The following is a 17589-nucleotide window of genomic DNA, read 5'->3' as shown; positions in this document are numbered from 1 at the left end:
ACCTTCCCCTCAGCCCCGGGAAAGCGGCCGGCGCGGCGCTCCGACCTCGCTGGTGCGGGGGGATCTACCCGGCTGCGCCTCCCGCGCCGCCCAGGCCCGGCCCCGCCGGCTCTCGCTGCCCCTGCGGCTGCCGCCCTCCCCGCCCGGCACTCAGTTCGCCCCCATTCCCGCCGCCCCCACCGCGGCTCGCACTAAACTTCGCCCCCTCGGCTACGGGTCCCCTATGAGCAGGTCACACACGCAGCGGCGGCGACGGGGACTGAGCGCGGCACGTCTCCCCCTCCTAATGCCACAGGCTCGGAACCGGCTCAAACCGGTTCAGACTGGGAGATTCCATCTCGGTTTAGTTTTCAGCCCATGGCGCCGCGGAGCGTTTGGAAACCTCGAAGGCCCCACCCAGCCACCGCTCCCATTGGCCCCGGGATGTGCCGCCGCGATGGCGGCCGCCACACTGATTGGTCGGGCGCGCTGTCAATCCGCTGCGCGCCTCGGATGGGCGGGGGGAGCGAGCGGCGGGGGGGGGGGTGAGCAGAGGGGACCCGCCCCCTCTCCAGCAGCGCTTTGCGCGCTAAGGGGGGGAGCTGCCGCTCCCCGATAGGCCGAGCCGCGCTGTCACTCAGAGAGGCCCCGCCTCCGTACTCGCAAAGCGCGGGCGCAGGCCTGGGCGCGCTCTCATTGGCCGGCAGCGGTGGCGGCGTGACGCGCGCGCCTGAGCGCGGCTTTTGGGGCTGTGGCGGGAGGGGGCGGGAAAGGCGCGGCCGTTGGGCGCCCCCGGCCGCGTGCATGAGGCGCAATGGCGGGAGCGGGGTAGGCGGTCCGTGAGGGGAAGGGGTTTGGGGGCCTCTGCCTAGCGAGGTGAAGGGACTCGAGGGTGCCGGCCCGTGAGGGGAGGAGGTTCGTGGAGTTGGCCCGTGAGGGCAAGGGGTTCGACCACCAGCCCATTCGCGCTGAGGAGCTGCTTCCGAGGGAGATGGGGCACCCTCTGTGAGGGGCCTGTGTGGCAATGGCGGGCATTACCCCACAGGTCCCTCCCTCTCTCTGGGAGGGAGTGGAGTGGAGCAGAATATCTCAGCTGTAGAGTGAGCAGCAGGGGCACCAACCCTCGGTGGGTGCTTGCCGTCCCTTACCCCAGCAGCCCTATGCTCTCCACCAGAGCCTGTGCAGATTGCGGGTGAGGTGTGTGTCCCCTTCTTTACGATGCCTCTGTCCATGGGGTATCTAGCTTCCTGCAGCTGCCCTCCAAAGTGTGCTTCAGGCAAGGCTGGCTTTAGATTTATCCAAATCTCGAGTTGTGTGAGGTGTAGTAGGTAACCAAACGCGAACAGGGGTGATTTGAGGGTTTTCTGTGGCAGCACAAGCTTGGCACGCTGTGGTTGCTCATCTCATCGCTGCCTGAAGGAGCAGAGAACGTGCTTACCGATTTCCACATGGAAAAGCTCCTACCAGTGAATGTACTCTGTACCTACCAGATGCATTTCTTCAGTCTTAGCCCTCATTTGAAAAAGCCATAGCTATAGAAACATTTCTGTGAGGAGGCTACTATTAGGAAGTATTTAAATACCCTTATAGGAACAAACTTTCTTTTTCATCACTTCAATTGAAGCAGTTACTTTGTTTTTGGGATGGCATTACACTAGTCAGTGAAACTTGTTATAGGAGTGATACTTTTGATTTGTGAAATGCCCTCTGGATGATTTCCAAAGGAAACTTTCTCTGTAGCTTTGTTGAGGTGGTGTTTGCCTGTGCTATGCCTAGGAGTATGGGAGGGATGCTTAAGCACTTTTGCACAGTTTTAAAGTAAAAACAAATACTGTTTTGTGGTGTGTAGACTGCTCAGGCATAGTGGCTAAATTACCATGGTGTGAAGTTTGTATCTAGCAGGCAGGTGCTGTGCTATTGCTAATAAGTCATAAGAAGGACACTTAACTATATTTTTGAAGCCTTTGTTGGCTTTCTAGCTTTACAGATAGTGTGTGCTTGGCCATGTAGCTGCTGGATCAGGCTCAAAACCTGTATATTTTCCCATAGGATTTTTTTTAATCCATACCTTCTGTGGAATGCATCAGTTTAAAGTTAGGCATCTGTAGTCATCCCCAAAAGATTGCCAGTGCAATGAAAACCATAACATACTTCAATAAATAAATACAATTGCACATACTTACACTGTTCTGATTGTCTGACCAATTCTAGAAGTGCTGTGGGGATTCCAGTTCCTCAGTCTTCATTTTGTGTGTGTTATGTGATTTTTTTTTTTTTTATGTGTTTCTGGGAAAGCTGGGGAAATCTTGTATTCAAATACACAATTATGTTTTGGGCAGAATCTCAGACGGTACAAGACAGTGTGGTACCAAATCAGATCCCGTGTGATGCAATACTGTCTGAATGTGATGTATTACTGCACTTAACTCCTCAGTTAAGTTTCTTGGAAAAACTTCTGCAGAATTTAAGGCTTGAAGAGCTGGAATGTGAATGGTCTCTTTTATTTTTTATCATGCCTAAAAGGAACTGCATCCTGTTAACATCTGTGTCAGAGTGGTAACAGTGCTTTGTTTATTTCAGCTTGTTTGTGTTGTTCTGGGGGGTTGGCCTTAGCAGAGTGACTGTAATTGAAGATAGCACTGGAACTGCTGGGATTGAATTTGAAAGTGATTCCAGTAGAATGGACAGGCATAGCAAGCTGTTGGTGGGTTAAAAGCGGGGCTGTAACTCTAGCACTTAGAATAAACAGTTCCTATGTGTGTTTTGATGTTCTAGCTAGCTCTGGTGTTCAAAACAAACTGATGTAAGAGACCAAAAAGTCAGATTCTTTTAACTCCTTCTGCTTGTGCAGAAGGTTCACTTCTATTTTCTTAGTGTGTATATGCATGTAAGAGACAAATGTTTAAATCCTTAAATCAGTTTGTTAAATGAATGTTAACTATTTTGGGAGTAGGTGCAGTGTCACAATTTCATCAGGTGTTGGTAATGCCCAGACTGCAATGTGGTTTTAATAAATTGCAGGAGTAACAAACACAGCAGGGGTTGGCTGTGCCAGTTTGTTTGCTAAATCCTGTGCTTGAGTAGGAGAGAGTTCGTGCCTCATCACTGTTATCTCAAATAACACATTAAATTTTTTTTAGAAATAGCCTTCTTATCTTTCTGTAACCTGTGCTCCGGGAGAACTGAACTCTTCCCACCTCCCTTCTGTAAGAAGCCAGGTGAAGGCTGCTTCAGGAACTCAGGGCAGGCAGTTAAAAGCAGCTGTTTTAGCAGGGTGGGTATATCTGATCACAGCTTTTCTCCCACACATGCTATCAGGAGCTGTTGTAAGCTTGTGCTTGCTGTTTTGTTGCCACTGTTTGATGGCTCCTTTATTAGGTATTCAGTCTGGTATTTCAGCCTTGCTGGAATCAATAGAAAAATTTGCTTGAGTTTCAGGTCAGCAGTGTGGCCTGGTAGTGATAAAAGCTAACTGCACACTAGGCTGGATCAAAAGGAGCAGAACCAGGACATAAGTGATTCTCTCTGGTGGTCACTTAGCAGCTGCATGTGGCACACCATGCCTGAGTTTTGGTCCATCACTACAAGAAAGATGTGGAAAACCCTGTGCAAGTCCAACAGAGCCCATCTTCAAGGTGGAGAAGGGGCTGAGGAAGCTGGGCTTCTTCAGCCTGGAAAAAAAAATGGGTGAAGGGAGACCCAGTAGCACAAACCAAAGCGGGCAGTGGGTACCATATGAGCAGAATTAAGTAGCTGAGCTTTTGTGATCTATTTGTTCTTCACAGGGGCCCTACAATTTGTGGGAGTTAATATTTTTAATGCTTTTTTAATCCCTGTTCAAGGTTGATGGGATGGGCCACCAGGCTCTAAGAGTGTCACAAAATAAAGGTTATGTTGATAGGCAAGCAGTGCTTATTAACGTTCACCCTGAAATTAGAGAGCTCTTACTTTTACTCTTTTTACTAAAGAGTTTTTTTTTTTTTTTTACTCATTAAAGCTTTCTGTTTGTTTTTGGACACTCTTCCTGTAAATTTGCTTTAGCAGATCATCTCCTTTAGCTGTGGTCAATTTGGTTTTTTAGAACCAGAGTGATTTTCTTGGGTGGTGTGTCAGCATTAGGGGTTGTGCATCTGGGAAAGCTGAGGGAGGAGGCATAAAAATAAGAGAAGAATATCATGTTGATATCATAATTTCTTGACTGGTAAAGTAGGACTTGTAAGTGGAAAGAGCAGGGAAGAGAATAAAATAGAGCTGAGGAAATAAGGCAAAGAGAAGGCAGGTGTTGGGTGAGGCTGAAGGGAAAGGAATGAGGCATTCAGAGGAAATTGCCAGCTGTAAACTTTCAAGGATGTCTGGGCAACACACAGCTGAAACAATCTGTTAATGTCGAGTGTCATTGTAAACAGCTCCAGCCTCCACTTCATCCTTCAGGAAAGCCCTTTCCCCATCCATGCCTTTATGGGGGGCGTGTCCTGACTGCTGATTTTCACTTTACCACTCTGTGTCAGTTGCCTAAGCTTTCTTCTCAAAGCAGGGGAAGATGCCTTGTAGTTTCCACTTTCTCCTGTAGCTGTCCCACTTTGTTCTGGAATTATTGACATAATAGGACCAGGAAATATGTTTGGCTACTGAAAGGAATGCAGAGAATTTGTTCTGTCCTTCCACTCTTGACTTGTGTCATTCTAGAAATGGCAGGACTAATCCTGCCTGAGCATCCCTCTTCTCATTGAGCATCTACTGCCATTCTTAATTGTTTTATTTTTCTTTTGGAAGAACTTCTAATGTACTTTTTTTATTCTTCAGTTACTTTTGTTTGCCTCCATCTTTACTGTGTCTTTGGCCAAACAAGTTTTGCATTTTGTTTCATTTATTCTTATGTAGAAGAAAGCAGCTGTCTGTTTTGATGAATGTCCCAGATCAATGATTTCAGAGATGCTGGATGTAAGAATATTAACAGCATTTGCAGATGATCATAAGTCAGGTGTTACAAACACAAGTAAGAAGAAATAATACAACATAACCTAAAAATCTTGGAAACAGGAAATTGAATGTAACTGAGTGGAGAGGAGAAATAAGAACTGATGTGTCCTTGGGGGGAAAAAATAAGTTGTTCAGTCTGAGGGAAAACTTGGAAAATAGAGCTGAGGGGAAAAAGTGGAGAGTAAATTAAATATTCCTGTGCTTGGTGACAGGGCAAAGGAAAGGACAACATAATTAGGGAGCATCTGTGGCATTGCTTGGAACAGCAGCAGGGTAGTGGCCTAAAGTAATTTCAAGAGCACTCATAGAATATTTTAACTGAACCTGAGTGTCTCATTATCAATGTGTTTTAAACAGGTGGGCACAATTTCAGAGATGATTGGTGATTAACACTTGAAAGAGTAAAGGTATGAAATGTGTAAAACATGACAGAGGAAAAGTCAGATAGGGATGTATTCATCAATAAACTTCCTAAAGTCATGAACTGTTAATCAGTTGATGAATATTTTGAGATAATTAAAATAGCTCTCAGAAAGGTTTAGGTATTAAACTTCAAACTGTAAAATAACTTTTCACAGTGTGTACAAATCCATGAAAAACAGATTCTAAGAAGGAACTGGAAAAAGCACTCTATATTACAGGGAGCAAATTCTCCATCTGCAGTCTTTTAAAGATGCCATCTTTTTGGTGTCTTACTGATAACTGAAGCTTTCTTAGCCAAACCTTGCTTGCCATATTCATATGAATTGTGCTGATGCTGAAATGAGGTCAGAACACAAAGGTAAGCGATTTCCCCCTTCCTCTAATAAAGTTCAAGCAAGTGAGTTCAGAAAATTTCTACTGAAAAAAAGTCTTTAACATGGGGACTCTATGTAAACCAAGTGAGCACAGTGAGATATAAATACTCCTCTTGCATTATATAGCTATAAAGAAATACTCATAACTTAGGAGAAATCAGCTGTTCTTCACAAAGTGTTTAATAAGCTTGGCACAAATTCTGTTAGGCTCAGCTCTAGGAACAATTCTAGATTCTGCAGCTCTGAACCATTTTCTGTGATGCTGTGACTGTCAGGAAGATGGTATGAAGTCTGCTTTGTGTCCCAGCATAGCTGTTCTGCTGACACAGGGACTACCTTAAAGCCATGGTAATAAAATCTTGCAAGTAGGCAAACCCCAAGTTGTCACCCTTTTGTTAAATCAGATCTGTTCATCTCTGAAACATTCATCAGTTCTGGAAGTGTTGGGGTTTTTTTTTGCCTTTTTGTGTTTTTTTTTTTTTTTTTTTTTTAATAGCTGCTTCTGATACAATTCCTTAGCCTTATTTTTTGGTCCAACCCATTGCAACTTTTAAAGGGTTTGGGGTTTTTTTTAGGAAAGTTAGTAGGATTTGTGTTTCAAAATACCAAACCCTAACATTCAGGAATCTGAGATAAAATATTCTATGGTGTCAGTGCTCCAAATGCCATTGACAGAGACTATTGATTTTCCCCAATAAACTTTTCACAGTGTTAAATCTAACAATTGTTTCTGGGCAATTGTCTGTTACTTAGGTCCACTTTGTATTTCAAATGGAACTGCTAACTTCATTGTGATAATGTCTTTATTTGGGACACTACTTGATCTTCCAGCTTTTGAGGCAATAATCTTCTCTCTCTAACAAGTAAAATAACTCCCGATGGCAACTGATGAATAGCTCCACTAAAGATGATTGTTTTGTCTGTAGTAAATTGATATTTACAAGATTGGTGGAGCCCTGTCCTCTCTATGGTTTAGTAGGCATGTGGTAACTTTCAGTCATTAATATGATTTAAACTGAAAAACCCACTTTATATCCAGAGGTAACAGTAATGCCCCTTCTGGAATAGCAGTCAGCCTTCTGTAGCTAGGATTGTGGATCACAGGATATGAGAGTGTGGTAGGTGTCACTTCCATGATAATCAGTGGCTTTAGGGGCTGCCAAATTCAAAAACACATCAGGATAAAATACAGATCATAGCTCCAAGTGAGACTGTTTTATAACTGATTTCTCTCAGGCCAGTCTCAGCTTTATAACTGAGCCTAAATTCCAAACTGTCCCCCAGTAGTTCCAGGTGTTTTTAATGCACTGCCTTTACCTTCCATGCTGTCACATGTACAACTTGACTACCCCTTCCCAGTTCTATAGTGAACAGCCTTGAAATGAAAATGTATTCTCCAAGTGATGAACATGGGGTTCTAATTCCAAAACAAGCTCCTTTAGATTGCTCATTTTGGAAATCAGCAGCATCTTTTTTTATGTTGGGCAAAGAAAGAGGTAGAAGGATGAAAGGAGTAGAAACTAAATCACTATTTAGGTTTTTCTTGGAGAGATGATACTAAGAAACAATCTGGAGGAAAATGCAGTCTTCATTTTTGGGCAAATAACACTGTGCTGAAAGAAAAGCTGTTACATTCTTCCCAATATTTTTGAAGATTTGTAGCTTTTTGAACGTACATAGTATGTACACAATCATCTTCCAATTCATTAGGATTCTTGATTATTATTTTTTCATGTTTTCACAATGAACTCCTTTATTTTAGCTATGAGGGGTTTTTTCTGTTTATGCTTTACTTGTTTTTCACTCTTTTCTCTATTTCAGTCCATAAATTATTGTTCAGCCTTTGGCAAGCTGTATTTTTAAACTGCTGCTCTCTTCTGTCATACCTGTGACTAAACTTAGTCTTTGATCACGTTCCTTTGTGGCTGGTCTTTTCCACCATGAAGGGAAAATTAGAACTAAAAAAAAGAAATTAGTTCTATCCTTAGAATCATTTTTCCCTTGTGAACATCCTTTGGAGAATTAGATTTCAAGGGAGCATCCCTGCAAGCTCTGTGCTCAGGTAGCAATAAGCGATTTTGTAGGTGGGGTTGACTGAGGAACTTGGCATCCTAGGCTGAAAAGGACAGGGCTGACACACGTTCCTTGTGTCACAGAGGTCACCACACTTCCGAGGGGCATGTCAGCAACACCTTCCATGGCAAAAGCCAGCTTCACTTCCCCCTGCAAGGAAGGATTGGGTCCAAATACCTCCAAATTACTTCCCAAAATGTGAAAGATGCTGATGTAGGTGAGCAATTTGTCTGAGTGGAGGGACAGGCCTTTTGCCATTCCCTCTTTCCTTCCAGGACTGCAGCAAAGATGCTGCATGTGTTTTCTTCCTGGAGAATTAGACTTTAACGATTTGGGAAATGCAGGTCTTGAGAGCGGCCTGCACAGAGAAAATGGGTAATTAGAAGCATGTGTTGTGCTGTGAGTGTTCCAGGGAGCTGTCTGGGCTAGAGTGAAAGGCTGGATTAGCACAGTGTGACAGTGCTGTGCAGATGCAAACCTGGGGTGCCTTTAACCATTCTAACCTCATTACAAACTTAGTTGAAAATGGGGTATTTATTCATAGTGTCTCCAGTTTGATGATTTTTTTTCCCCTGGCAGGCTCTTAGATGGCAATCTATATTTACATATAATTTTTTGACCAACCTGTCACTCAAGTTTTTTTCTGAAAACTGACTTTATAAAAAATAAATCTAAAATACTGGCATTTGACTCCAGCTGTAGGAAAGAAATGTTATAGTTTAGTTAGGTGTCACCTTACAGCAAATTAGCCTTTAACTCAAATCTATCTAAAATGTCCTGGATTGTAGATGGAAAAGGACTTTGGGTTGGTTTCAAGATGCCTGTTAGAATCAACCTACAAAGCTGAAAAAAATTTCTAGGACTATATACATGAAATAAAATTGTACTTTTCATCAGCCAAGTCCTTAATTTTCACTCTGTTTAAAATTGGTATTGTGGGGAGGTAGCAAATTACTTTGTGATGTATTTTAGCCCAACAATCTCGTGGTTATGGCTGAGTAATGGAGAACTTTTATACTGATTTTTTTTTTTTTTGGTGAAGGGGTTCTCTGAGTTTGATGAAATACCCTATAAAATCTTTAGTTAAAAATAGAGGTGCTACCTCCTCTTACAGTGGTGGGCTTTGTGCTTAATGCTTTCCCTCATGAAAATAATCAGCATGTAATGCTAATATTTTTAATATTAGATTCTTATACAAAGGGGAGAAAGGCATTCTGCTTGTGATACTCTAAAGATCACTCAAGTATGATCAATAATCCATTAGCAGGAATCTGTTCCATTTAGCACCACTAACAAATTTTTCCATCCCTTCCAAGTATAAAGCAGGACAGAGAAGTAATCTGGAAGGTTGAACTGTGGAGGAAGTCAAAATAGCACCAAAATAGTTTAATATGAAGTTGCTTAGCAGAAGCCACATCTAAATCAGCCTTATTTTTAATACAAAATGTCTTGTAAGGCTGCCTGTGTCTGCTGTGCAGCTGAGAGGCACAGTGAGGGCGTTTCTTCAGTAAATAGTGGAGTATTGTGGCCATGAATGCAACAAAACTGCTTTACAGAGATTTATCACACCTCACTTCTCAGAACTATGGAGTGTATCCAGCCTGGAGGAGCAAGTAGTGACAAGGGATGATACAAGTACTTCAGAGTTTTCAGCTGTGAGTGACTGGCAGGATGGCCAGCCCTGATGATTTAATCTATTAACTTGGTGAATTGGTGACCATGAGTTTTACCTAGTGTTGGTTTGGGATTATCACTTTACCATCATTTGGGACAGCAATTTAAGGTCAAATCCTATTTTTCTATGCATCAAAAATTCCACCATGTTCTTATCAACAGGAAGAAGTGTAGGAAAAGGAATTCTTCCTATGGATATTACTGTTTAGCACAATCTAAAATATATTTAATGGCTTTTGCTTTTTTTTTTAGACTGAGAAATCAAGTTTGAAAGCAAACCAACAATACAGGCATTCATAGTTTGTTTTTTAAAAGCCACTCATTATCCTATCTTATTCAAAGCAGAATTTTTCTAATAACCACATTCTCCGAGTCTGATTCCCAAAGTTATGTAATAAAAACAATTGTCAGATCTATTATGATAGTCTAGACTAGACACAAAAGGGGAACTCTGGGGCAAGCATGGAGATTTTCTCATGGAAACAGATAATGGCAAGACTAAAAGCTATTCTTCTTCTCTCTTTGATAAGTAGTCCAATCTCTAACCTTTCAGAATAGTTCAGTTTTTTTTCTTGGCAGGGGGGAAATGGCTGCAGTAGATTGTCTTAGAAGAAAATGTGCCATTGTCAGCCCTCCTCTGCTGGGTGGGTGATAAGGGTCTGTAAAAGCCCTGTTTTGTCTCCCAAGTAATCCAGAAGCAAGGCTCTTCCTCTCCTGTATGGATCCTTGTGTATGTGAGATAGATTAATGGCTTGTCAGAGGAGCACAAACCAAGCTACGGAGTTGAGCTGGAATGAAATGGTTCTCTTTTCTGAAGTCCTCAATGGAACAGATTTTCCAAGTGGGAAACAAAGGCATCTCCTCAGCTGTGCTGCCTGTAGTGGGGATCAGGGAACAACCCTGCAAAGGGGCCTGGGTCTGTTTGCACCTTCCCATCCTGATCCTACACCTCCCTCTGCCTACTGACCTGAGGTGGAATGAGGTGCAGTAAGGCCAGAGCTGCCAAACCAGGAGAAGTTTTTGTTCAGAGCTTGCTCTGCAGAACAGCAGTAATTTGTGAGCTGGAGCCCATTGCAGGTACAAACTGGGTCTCAAGGGGGATGGGAATTTGTTCATGTGGGCTTATATTTGGGTCACAAGCCTGATGGAAGGGGACAACACAACCCATCAAGTTTGGGAATGGGAGCTGTGAAATGTTACAGCAATGGGATCATCCCTTGTGGCTTCTGGTAATTAGGTAAAATTTGCTGATTAATGAGGCCATAGTTTCACATACGCTTTAAGCCAGCACTGAAATCTCACCTGACAAATGTAAGTTAGTTACAGTTAGTTTTAACCTGGATATGCAGCACTGTGGCTATAGAAAACATTCTTCCCAGTAGGGATGAGTATGGAGCTAGGATTAAGGGGGAAGAGGGGTGCAGGACATGTATGTTCCTGGAAATTTGGAATACAAAAAAAATTGAGGGGAAAATAAGACAATGAAATATATCCTCTTGCCTTTGAAGCTTTTTATCTTTTCAGTCTTTCTCTTACTCAGATCTTCTGCTGTACCTTCCTTTTTAGGTTAGCTGAGGACATTCCCAAGCCAAAGGCCACCTGATCTCAGGTAATGATATGGTGTTTGCTCTCCTTCCTTCACACTGAGCCAGTTGTATGAAATACAAGGCAGTATGAAGTCCCCTCAAAAGTATACAGCTAAAAAGCCAAGTTACATTAAAATACATATAAAGCTATTTCAGATACACTGGGAGGTTTTAAATTAAAAATCTAAAATTATGAAGTCAAAGCCTTTGACTTCTAGGGATGTAATTTTTTTTTTTAACAATGCATGGTCTAGCATATTCTACTTTGGGCAGCACTGTTTAGAAGTTCATTAGTATATGTAAGTAATTAGCAGCCTGTCTTGATGAGATTCAACTAAAGGTACGTATTGCTTGTCTACGGGATAAACACATAACCCATACAAATAGCAAGCATGGAGTGCTATTTTTTGCATAATTACTACAGCTGTAATACTGAGAAAGCCAATAGGAAATGGCTTTTGGATATAGAATATAAAAGGTATCTCAAGGGATGTGAGGGAGACATGATGGGTTGAAAATGGTAATCTTAATGCAGTAGAAACCATGAAGGGGACAGTTCTGTACAGGAGTTAGTAATTTTCCCCATTTTTTTATCTCTTGTGACCTTGATCTTTTTCTGTCAGTTCCACCAATCTTGTAGGTGGAGTGGAAGTTGGCACTTTTGAATATTTCTTCCTCTAAGAGGAGGAAGGAATGGTGAGAGCAAGAGAAAATAACTTAATTGTTGTGTTGCTGCCTAAAGTAAGCATTGCAGAAACTTTTCCAGGAGCTGGGCAGGGTTGGTGGAACTCACAAGTTCTGGGTGCAGCCCCATGATCAGCCCCATGTGATGACTGTCAGAAATGGCACAAATGTGTGGTGATGGGGCAGCTGGGGGGTCAGGAACCCAGGGAGTCCACTCGCGTCAGGCACAGCAGGGGCAGCACTGAGCATAGACCTGAGGGAAGAACCAAGGAATTCAGCCTGAGCTGAAATGTGGCAGTGGCCAGAGCATGGAATGGGGGTCTCAGGGCAAGCTCTTCGGGGCAATGAGGCACTCAGGATCCAAACAGATTCTGAACTTCTTCAGGTAGCTTTTATTAGCAGGATTACTTTTTCTATGGGGGGAAAAAGCCTACTTTGCACTTGGATTAAAGTTTAGCCACTTAAATTTTCACCCCAGCAGAGCTCCCTGTTAACAAAGAGGAAGCAGTGCCAAGTGCTCTCACGAAGAACACCTGAACAGCATATTTTTTGTAGAAAGTTTACCCTTCCTATTAATTGAGGTTAATTGTAGCTTTGCAATTGCTACCCACAAGAGGAAAAGAAGACTGTTTCTCCCTCTGAGCTGTAATTTGTATTTATAATTTTTTTTTTTCTTGAAGGTACCATAAGTTTTGGGTCCCGGTAGTTGAAGGAACAGTGCACACTCAGAGCCAAAGACTGATTACTTCCCCACAGAAAATTTACCAAGTCAGAAAATAATGTAGGAAAAAAGTCTCACAACAGCCCTACAAAGTGAGAGCTGAGAAGTCTCTGGGCTCTGGTTTGCTCATGCTTGCAGAAGAAATATTTTTGACCTGAAGCTGTGAAGTCAAATGTGTTTGCTACAAGACCACTGCAACAACAGGTGAGATGGTGGCCTTGGAAGGCATCCAAAATCAGTGTGTTTCAGGAAGAAGCTGGCAAGGCTCCAAAGAAATAGGTTTTATTCTGCTTTTGGGGTGGTTGTTTTTCCTCTGCAGATAGTACTCTGCATATATCAATTGAGTTATTTTGCATTTATTTTCATTGTTCTGAGACAATAAATTCTCAGTGGCAAGAGTTGCTAAAATACTGTAAGTATGGCATTTATTTCCCTTCCTTGTTTGGAGAAAAGCTCTTTAGTTTGTAATCACTCTTTGAATAGTAGTCTGTGACCCAGGGAAGCTAATTTCAGCAGCAATAAAAGCTGTGTCTTTTGTGCTTTCAGAAAATAAAATTTTAAGGACCTTGGAAAATTTTTGGAACTTGACCAATCTGCAAATTCAATATGCCTATTTCTGTCTCCCAGTGTTAGGAGAAGGAGCCTCTAAAGTTTTCTCAGAGACCTAGCATAGCTTTTATTTTTTTAACTAACTTCCCTTTGCAGTGTAGTTCATATTTCTTTTGTTAATAAAGAGAATTTTACTTAAGTTTTGGGAGGATAATAGTTACATGACTTGGAATACAAAAAAAATTGAGGGGAAAATAAGACAATGAAATATATCCTATATATAAGAAAATTTGCCAGTAAATCTTAATGTATGACGTTTCTGTGTCCTGGAGGGGGCTGTTCAGCCCAGTTTGCAATTAAACAGCCAACAGGAGTATTTTACTGCTGAGCTGAGAGAAATCATCAGCTCCATCATCTTGCATCTAAAACACTTGTGAATCTAATAATTATTTTTGTCAGCCAGTCCTTTGTGCTTTCCATCTCAGCAATGCTCATTGTCTAACAGCAATTTCACTTGTTAATCTTTCTCCTGTCTCCTGCTGCGGTTGTCTTTTTGGCCTGTTTCAGATCCAGCATGTTCCTTCTTTTGACAATGGGATTTGAGTTTTGTTCAAACCTTTTCCCAATTGCCTCCTTGTGGGGTTAGAAAAACAAACAAAGAATTCTGGTTTGTTTTGCAAATCTGCCCTTAGATTATTACTGATGCAAAATTTCAACTTGCACTTTGAAGAAAGGGGTTAGGGAGGTTGATGTTTTACCATTTGCTTCTCTGTCAGCAGTGTTAGGATCTTGGTCCACGAAATTCCAAGTCTGTCCTGTAAATTTGGGGTTATAATCCCAGTGCAGGCCTAGCAAAAGTGTTCCTACACTCTAAGTGCTTTCAGGTTATCCATGCTCCAATCCTTTTCTGTGTTTATATGGACATCTTCATGAGCTGCAAAGATACTCCTGGTGCAGCCATCAGAGAAATGTCCACTGCTACCACTTCCCTTGACTCCTAAAGATGCCCGGTTTGGCTGATTTAGTTTGTGCTCTGCTTTCTGTCTCCCTCAGGAAATCACCACTGACAGGATGCCTGGTTAGAAGCGAAACCTCAGCCCTGTGTGACCCTTGTCCTGCTTTGGAGAAGAGCAGTGACAGTTTGCTGAGTCTGGAAACACATTTCTCTTATCTCCAGGGCGAGCACAGTGACTGTTGCCTGCTTCCACCATGAAGGACTATCAGTGCTGTTCCGTCTTGGTTACAGACATGACTAATCCCTCTTACTGCTTTTTCTTTTTTTTCCCCAGAACTGCCAATTGAGCTTTTTCTATGATCCTTCTCTAATATGTTTAAATCAAATGGAAGTAGGTGACTATAAACTAGCCCTACTAGCAGGTATACTCAGTGCAGCAGAAATGTGTTACAGAGAAATTGTGAGTCAGGTGGAAAAGCAGCATAGAGCTTCAGACAGGAGGGAATTTACATGTACTGGAGACAGATATTTGCCTTGGCTTCCTGTTCACTTTATATCTGATTCCCTCTTCAGCCCTTTGTGGGGTGATCAAAACTGTGAAGACTGCTACTGTTGCTTTCCTCAGCAAACCAGCCCTTCAGAGCAGGAGCAATTCCATTCCATGAGTCTGTACCTTCTCCATGGTGAGTTTTAAAGTGATGTGCAGTGAGAAGGGCACAAGGAGCTAAAAAGCTTTGTGTACAAAGTATATAACTGGTATTTACCACCCCCAGATTCTCTAGGGTCTCACTTCTCTAGCAGCAAATGTGGTCAACACTCACAAGAGATGTTTTTCCACATGTCACTCCCAGAATCACAGAATGGGTTGGGTTGGAAGGGGCTTTAAAGCCCATCTTATTCCAACCCCTTACCCTGGGCAAGGACACCTTCCCCTAGATACCCTTGTAGATACCTGAGCTGCACAGGAATTAAGGCAAATGGCCCAGCTGTCCATAGCAGCAATGAAACTGGGGTATTTACCCTGCAAAATGATGTTGTCACAGCATTGCTTTGGGAATAGGACACTAAATTCCATTAAGTTATGCAGCTGTGCTAATATGGTTTCTTTACAGTGGTGGGCAAGTCTGTTATTTCTGGGTTTATCTGTAAAATTGTTGCCACCCAAACATTCTCTTGTCAAATGCCCCTGACTAAATTGTCCCAAACTTAATCAGTTGGGCCTTACACCTTAATCTGGGGTTAGCAGGCTTTGGTGTGGAGCAGTTCTTCCACTCCTGGCTACATATTCCCTGCTCTCCTCATGGGTCACATCTGAGCACATGGCACAGCCTGGGTTGGGCCAGCTTTCAGATCAACTGTTGAGCTGATCTGCACAACCACTGGGTCTCATGAGTTGTGGAAGAGGGAGAGGCAAGCACTGCCTGGTGCTTTGCCTGCCTGGAGTTGTCCTGGATTGGAGGAAAAATTAAGATGTTCTTACTATGAACATTTTGGTCCAGGAGCTCCTGGCTTAATGCAGAAAAATGTTGCTTGTATATTCCAGCCCATTAGACCTGGAACCTAGATTGGCTGCTTCTTTATTTTTCATAATTATTTGATACATTACTTTCTATTAAAATAATTAAACCATGAATCTTCATGTTATTTACAGTTTTTCTCATGTTATTAAGCTGTAATTTGACCAAGAGATATGAGCATAATTTACCATATGATTGCATAGCTTTTAATGTGTGCTTCTGCAGTGAATAGCAGCTATTAAACTAAGTGGTTTGCCCTGTAAAATGACATGATGTCGTAATATTTCTCTGAAAATACAAAATTAAGTATCATTAAATCCTATAATTAGGTAGCTATAGGTTATATTTGCAACTTGAAAAATGGAGTCAGGCAGCCTGATTCTTCCTGCTGTAGTATTCCAGGAATTTTGTCAAAACTGTACAGGAGCAAGTGTTGTGCTTTATAGAACATGAGCTGCTTCCCCAGCCTTGTATTTCAGTGTAGTTCTCTTTTTGTTCTCTTTCCAGGAACTGGGGTTTTCCAACATGTTTGTAACAGCAAAGCAACTGTTCCAGGAGTGTGTATACTCTTTTTAAAAAATAATCTGATTTTTGTGTCTATTTTACTTGTTCTTTAGAAATCATGTGGATTTCATAGATGAGAGTGTATGATTGATCATAAACTAATATTTTTTTTTGCTTTGGACAAATATTTAGTCCTCTTTTTTCCCTTGTCAAATTTTCATTTCATTTTTGACAGGTTTGTTGTTTCTTTTAAATCTTCATCTAATTCTAAAATAAATAGTTGCTTTTTTGGTGAATTTAACCTGATTTGTATTATGTCTATAATTCAAATTTATTTTCTTATTTTCTAAGGCATAGGCTATTTTAGCAACTGCTGTAGTTAATTGATACTTGGTGTTCCTCCTCCTTATCTATATTTCACTCTTACCTCTGAAGGTATGCAATGTATCTACATATATATAATATAATTTTTGTTCAGTACTATATGTATATATTCTAAGTTTTTAAGAACAAACAATTAATTTGAAGATTACAACTCTAATGTTAGAGGGATGTATCACAGCTCTGTTTTGAAGCTGACGGGTCTCTCTGCTTCTGAGACATTCCAATTCTTCTTGTGATAGACGCAGTGAAATAAATGGTTTGTGCCATCTACTGGTGCCGGTGGGAGCTGCGCGTCAGCTCGGAACCGGGACGGACTCAAGCGTGCAGTGTGGGAAAAGAGGAAACCTCTCTGGAGATAAAGACATAAAATAATAAACAGCAATCTAGTTAAGTGCTAACTAATATTAAACATGTGCTAATTAGCTCACGCATTAACCCATTTCCCACTCGTGCCTTCCCAAGCGTGCCCTACAACTTCATCCCCATTTTTAAGGACTCTGAAAGCATTTTGTTTTGCAGGTAGGTCAGTGTTGTTTTAACAGAGTGGAACAGTCCAAGCTGATGGTGTAGAGTGTGCTATTAATGTGAACATGGTTTGTCTAAACCTGTTACTCTTTCTGTAATCATTCCTAATTACAATGTATGTCATGATCGCTTATAATTAAATATAACTCCCCCAAACACATTCTCCCTTATGGATTTTCTTTGATGCTTTGGTCCCTTGTTAAGCCTGGAGTTATAAAGCTGCTGGGATGGGAGACTTCAGCCTAACTCCAGTGCAGGGTTAAATAAGGCCTTTTGGCTGAAACCTCTTTGTATCCTACAGCCTCATAATAGCCTATTGTATTTTCTGGGGTTTTTATAAGGCTCAGATGTCACACTCAATTCTTGGTTGTTTCAGTATCATCAGTGTTATCACTGGTGTGTTTAATACATTTGCTGTACTTTCTGATCGTAAATATTATTCATTCTTTCTTTGCTGGTTTTTACTTCTTTATCTCTCAAGGGCATAAAGAGCAGATCCACAAATGTTCCAGTGTCCCTCTAGTTACAGTTGTTCTATGCAAAAGGAGAAAATCCAAGAAATTATTAGAGAGAAAAAAAAAAAAACCCAAACACCCCAACCAAACAAAAAACAAACCAACCCCCCCTCAAAAAACAAAACAAAACCCAAAAAAAACCCCCC

The 17589-nt window shown here is 41.8% G+C and overlaps 1 protein-coding gene and 1 long non-coding RNA gene across 3 annotated transcripts in view; one reads left to right on the top strand and one right to left on the bottom strand.

The window, feature by feature from the left end:
* The window catches only part of XPO1 (exportin 1), a 34325-nt gene extending 33992 nt beyond the window's left edge, over window positions 1-333 (bottom strand). Inside the window, exon 1 of the mRNA XM_053938062.1 lies at window positions 241-333. The gene's annotated coding sequence lies outside the window, so the exon portion shown is untranslated. The remainder of the gene's footprint in view (window positions 1-240) is intronic.
* Window positions 334-11067: 10734 nt separating this feature from the next.
* On the top strand, window positions 11068-17063 carry LOC128785585 (uncharacterized). Of its 2 annotated transcripts, none has more exons than XR_008429941.1 (4): window positions 11068-11112; window positions 12454-12698; window positions 14572-14681; window positions 16023-17063. It is a non-coding gene; the product is annotated as an uncharacterized LOC128785585 (long non-coding RNA). The 2 variants fall into 2 exon arrangements; XR_008429940.1 differs by having other exon boundaries at window positions 14097-14681.
* Window positions 17064-17589: the final 526 nt, after the last annotated feature.

The sequence above is a fragment of the Vidua chalybeata genome, chromosome 3 (assembly GCF_026979565.1).
Source record: "Vidua chalybeata isolate OUT-0048 chromosome 3, bVidCha1 merged haplotype, whole genome shotgun sequence".
Classification (NCBI taxonomy): Eukaryota; Metazoa; Chordata; class Aves; order Passeriformes; family Viduidae; genus Vidua; species Vidua chalybeata.
Note: the sequence above shows the minus strand (reverse complement) of the source record. Positions and strands in the feature narration are given on the sequence as shown.